This window comes from Pongo abelii, chromosome 20, assembly GCF_028885655.2.
Source record: "Pongo abelii isolate AG06213 chromosome 20, NHGRI_mPonAbe1-v2.0_pri, whole genome shotgun sequence".
NCBI lineage: Eukaryota > Metazoa > Chordata > Mammalia > Primates > Hominidae > Pongo > Pongo abelii.
This window is the reverse complement of record NC_072005.2, coordinates 31177002-31183001: the sequence shown is the minus strand read 5'-3', so window position 1 is coordinate 31183001 and position 6000 is coordinate 31177002.

The window sequence follows — 6000 nt, the reverse complement described above, 5'->3', positions numbered from 1 at the left end:
GTGAGTTGGATTCATACTACACAAAGTAGTTTCACAGAACGCTTCTGTTTAGTTTTTATGGGAAGATATTCCCGTTTCCAACGAAGGCCTGAAAGGGCTCCAAATATCCACTTGCAGATGCTGCAAAAACAGAGTTTCAAAACTGCTCTATCAAAAGGAAGGCTTCCCTCTCCGAGTTGAATGCACACATCATAAAGAGGTTTCTGAGAAGGCTTCTGACTGGTTTATAAGTGAAGATATTTCCTTTTCCACAATAGGCCTCAATGTGCTCCAAATGAACACTTGCAGATTCTACAAAAAGAGTGTTTCAAAACTGCTCTTTCAAAAGAAGTGTTCATCTCTGTGAGTTGGATTCATACTACACAAAGCAGTTTCACAGAACGCTTCTGTTGAGTTTTTATGGGAAGATATTCCCGTTTCCAACGAAGGCCTGAAAGGCTCCAAATATCCACTTGCAGATGCTGCAAAAAGACTCTTTCCAAACTGCTCCGTGAAAAGGAAGGTTCAACTCTGTGAGGTGAAGGCACACATCATAAAGAAGTTTCAAAGAATGCTTCTGTCTAGGTTTTATGTGAAGATATTTCCTTTTCCACCGTAGGCCTCAAAGCGCTCCAAATGAACACTTGCAGATTCTACAAAAAGAGTGTTTCCAAACTGCTCTTTCTAAAGAAGTGTTCAACTCTGTGAGTTGGATTCATACTACACAAAGCAGTTTCACAGAACGCTTCTGTTTAGTTTTTATGGGAAGATATTCCGGTTTCCAAAGAAGGCCTGAAAGGGCTCCAAATATCCACTTGCAGATGCTGCAAAAAGACTCTTTCCAAACTGTTCCATGAAAAGGAATGTTCAACTCTGTGAGTTGAATGCACACATCATAAAGAAGTTTCAAAGAATGCTTCTGTCTAGGTTTTATGTGAAGATATTTCCTTTTCCACCATAGGACTCAAAGTGCTCCAAATGAACACTTGCAGATTCTACAAAAAGAGTGTTTCAAAACTGCACTTTCAAAAGAAGTGTTCAACTCTGTGAGTTGGATTCATACTACACAAAGCAGTTTCACAGAACGCTTCTGTTTAGTTTTTATGGGAAGAAATTCCCGTTTCCAACGAAGGCCTGAAAGGGCTCCAAATATCCACTTGCAGATGCTGCAAAAAGACTCTTTCCAAACTGCTCCATGAAAAGGAAGGTTCAACTCTGTGAGTTGAATGCACACATCATAAAGAAGTTTCAAAGAATGCTTCTGTCTAGGTTTTATGTGAAGATATTTCCTTTTCCACCATAGGCCTCAAAGTGCTCCAAATGAACACTTGCAGATTCTACAAAAAGAGTGTTTCAAAACTGCTCTTTCAAAAGAAGTGTTCAACTCTGTGAGTTGGATTCATACTACACAAAGCAGTTTCACAGAACGCTTCTGTTTAGTTTTTATGGGAAGATATTCCCGTTTCCAACGAAGGACTGAAAGGGCTCCAAATATCCACTTGCAGATGCTGCAAAAACAGAGTTTCAAAACTGCTCTATCAAAAGGAAGGCTTCTCTCTCCGAGTTGAATGCACACATCATAAAGAGGTTTCTGAGAATGCTTCTGACTGGTTTATAAGTGAAGATATTTCCTTTTCCACAATAGGCCTCAAAGCGCTCCAAACGAACACTTGCAGATTCTACAAAAAGAGTGTTTCAAAACTGCTCTTTCAAAAGAAGTGTTCAACTCTGTGAGTTGGATTCATACTACACAAAGCAGTTTCACAGAACGCTTCTGTTGAGTTTTTATGGGAAGATATTCCCGTTTCCAACGAAGGCCTGAAAGGCTCCAAATATCCACTTGCAGATGCTGCAAAAAGACTCTTTCCAAACTGCTCCATGAAAAGGAAGGTTCAACTCTGTGAGTTGAATGCACACATCATAAAGAAGTTTCAAAGAATGCTTCTGTCTAGGTTTTATGTGAAGATATTTCCTTTTCCACCATAGGCCTCAAAGTGCTCCAAATGAACACTTGCAGATTCTACAAAAAGAGTGTTTCAAAACTGCTCTTTCAAAGGAAGTGTTCCACTCTGTGAGTTGGATTCATACTACACAAAGCAGTTTCACAGAACGCTTCTGTTTAGTTTTTATGGGAAGATATTCCCGTTTCCAAAGAAGGCCTGAAAGGGCTCCAAATATCCACTTGCAGATTCTGCAAAAACAGAGTTTCTAAACTGCTCTATCAAAAGGAAGGCTTATCTCTCTGAGTTGAATGCACACATCATAAAGAGGTTTCTGAGAATGCTTCTGCCTGGTTGATATGTGAAGATATTTCAATTTCCACCATAGGCCTCAAATCGCTCCAAATGAACACTTGCAAATTCTACAAAAAGAGTGTTTCATAACTGCTCTAGCAAAGGAAAGGTTCAACTATGTGAGTTAAACACACACATCACAAAGCAGTTTGTGAGAATGCTTCTGTCCAGTTTTTATGGGAAGATATTCCCGTTTCTAACAAAGGCCTGAAAGAGCTCCAAATATCCACTTGCAGATGCTGCAAAAAGACTCTTTCCAAACCGCTCCATGAAAAGGAAGGTTCAACTCTGTGAGTTGAATGCACACATCATAAAGAAGTTTCAAAGAATGCTTCTGTCTAGGTTTTATGTGAAGATATTTCCTTTTCCACCATAGGCCTCAAAGCGCTCCAAATGAACACTTGCAGATTCTACAAAAAGAGTGTTTCAAAACTACTCTTTCAAAAGAAGTGTTCAACTCTGTGAGTTGGATTCATACTACACAAAGCAGTTTCACAGAACGCTTCTGTTTAGTTTTTATGGGAAGATATCCCCGTTTCCAACGAAGGCCTGAAAGGGCTCCAAATTTCCACTTGCAGATGCTGCAAAAACAGAGTTTCAAAACTGCTCTATCAGAAGGAAGGCTTCTCTCTCCGAGTTGAATGCACACATCATAAAGAGGTTTCTGAGAATGCTTCTGCCTGGTTTATAAGTGAAGATATTTCCTTTTCCACAATAGGCCTCAATGTGCTCCAAATGAACACTTGCAGATTCTACAAAAAGAGTGTTTCAAAAGTGCTCTTTCAAAAGAAGTGTTCATCTCTGTGAGTTGGATTCATACTACACAAAGCAGTTTCACAGAACGCTTCTGTTGAGTTTTTATGGGAAGATATTCCCGTTTCCAACGAAGGCCTGAAAGGCTCCAAATATCCACTTGCAGATGCTGCAAAAAGACTCTTTCCAAACTGCTCCGTGAAAAGGAAGGTTCAACTCTGTGAGGTGAAGGCACACATCATAAAGAAATTTCAAAGAATGCTTCTGTCTAGGTTTTATGTGAAGATATTTCCTTTTTCACCGTAGGCCTTAAAGCGCTCCAAATGAACACTTGCAGATTCTACAAAAAGAGTGTTTCAAAACTGCTCTTTCTAAAGAAGTGTTCAACTCTGTGAGTTGGATTCATACTACACAAAGCAGTTTCACAGAACGCTTCTGTTGAGTTTTTATGGGAAGATATTCCCGTTTCCAACGAAGGCCTGAAAGGGCTCCAAATATCCACTTGCAGATTCTGCAAAAACAGAGTTTCAAAACTGCTCTATCAAAAGGAAGGCTTATCTCTCTGAGTTGAATGCACACATCATAAAGAAGTTTCAAAGAATGCTTCTGTCTAGGTTTTATGTGAAGATATTTCCTTTTCCACCATAGGCCTCAAAGTGCTCCAAATGAACACTTGCAGATTCTACAAAAAGAGTGTTTCAAAACTGCTCTTTCAAAAGAAGTGTTCAACTCTGTGAGTTGGATTCATACTACACAAAGCAGTTTCACAGAACGCTTCTGTTTAGTTTTTATGGGAAGATATTCCCGTTTCCAACGAAGGCCTGAAAGGGCTCCAAATATCCACTTGCAGATGCTGCAATAACAGAGTTTCAAAACTGCTCTCTCAAAAGGAAGGCTTCTCTCTCCGAGTTGAATGCACACATCATAAAGAGGTTTCTGAGAATGCTTCTGCCTGGTTTATAAGTGAAGATATTTCCTTTTCCACAATAGGCCTCAATGTGCTCCAAACGAACACTTGCAGATTCTACAAAAAGAGTGTTTCAAAACTGCTCTTTGAAAAGAAGTGTTCAACTCTGTGAGTTGGATTCATACTACACAAAGCAGTTTCACAGAACGCTTCTGTTTAGTTTTTATGGGAAGATATTCCCGTTTCCAACGAAGGCCTGAAAGGCTCCAAATATCCACTTGCAGATGCTGCAAAAATACTCTTTCCAAACTGCTCCGTGAAAAGGAAGGTTCAACTCTGTGAGGTGAAGGCACACATCATAAAGAAGTTTCAAAGAATGCTTCTGTCTAGGTTTTATGTGAAGATATTTCCTTTTCCACCGTAGGCCTCAAAGTGCTCCAAATGAACACTTGCAGATTCTACAAAAAGCGTGTTTCAAAACTGCTCTTTCTAAAGAAGTGTTCAACTCTGTGAGTTGGATTCATACTACACAAAGCAGTTTCACAGAACGCTTCTGTTTAGTTTTTATGGGAAGATATTCCCGTTTCCAACGAAGGCCTGAAAGGGCTCCAAATATCCACTTGCAGATGCTGCAAAAACAGAGTTTCAAAACTGCTCTATCAAAAGGAAGGCTTATCTCTCTGAGTTGAATGCACACATCATAAAGAGGTTTCTGAGAATGCTTCTGCCTGGTTGATATGTGAAGATATTTCAATTTCCACCATAGGCCTCAAATCGCCCCAAATGAACACTTGCAAATTCTACAAAAAGAGTGTTTCATAACTGCTCTAGCAAAGGAAAGGTTCAACTATGTGAGTTAAACACACACATCACAAAGCAGTTTGTGAGAATGCTTCTGTCCAGTTTTTATGGGAAGATATTCCCGTTTCTAACAAAGGCCTGAAAGAGCTCCAAATATCCACTTGCAGATGCTGCAAAAAGACTCTTTCCAAACCGCTCCATGAAAAGGAAGGTTCAACTCTGTGAGTTGAATGCACACATCATAAAGAAGTTTCAAAGAATGCTTCTGTCTAGGTTTTATGTGAAGATATTTCCTTTTCCACCATAGGCCTCAAAGCGCTCCAAATGAACACTTGCAGATTCTACAAAAAGAGTGTTTCAAAACTACTCTTTCAAAAGAAGTGTTCAACTCTGTGAGTTGGATTCATACTACACAAAGCAGTTTCACAGAACGCTTCTGTTTAGTTTTTATGGGAAGATATTCCCGTTTCCAACGAAGGCCTGAAAGGGCTCCAAATATCCACTTGCAGATGCTGCAATAACAGAGTTTCAAAACTTCTCTATCAAAAGGAAGGCTGCTCTCTCCGAGTTGAATGCACAGATCATAAAGAGGTTTACGAGAATGATTCTGCCTGGTTTATAAGTGAAGATATTTCCTTTTCCACAATAGGCCTCAAAGCGCTCCAAACGAACACTTGCAGATTCTACAAAAAGAGTGTTTCAAAACTGCTCTTTCAAAAGAAGTGTTCATCTCTGTGAGTTGGATTCATACTACACAAAGCAGTTTCACAGAACGCTTCTCTTTAGTTTTTATGGGAAGATATTCCCGTTTCCAACGAAGGCCTGAAAGGTCTCCAAATATCCACTTGCAGATGCTGCAATAACAGAGTTTCAAAACTGCTTTATCAAAAGGAAGGCTTCTGTCTCCGAGTTGAATGCACACATCATAAAGAGGTTTACGAGAATGATTCTGCCTGGTTTATAAGTGAAGATATTTCCTTTTCCACAATAGGCCTCAATGCGCTCCAAACGAACAGTTGCAGATTCTACAAAAAGAGTGTTTCAAAACTGCTCTTTCAAAAGAAGTGTTCAACTCTGTGAGTTGGATTCATACTACACAAAGCAGTTTCACAGAACGCTTCTGTTTAGTTTTTATGGGAAGATATTCCCGTTTCCAACGAAGGCCTGAAAGGGCTCCAAATATCCACTTCAAGATGCTGCAAAAAGACTCTTTCCAAACTGCTCCATGAAAAGGAATTTTCAACTCTGTGAGTTGAATGCACACAT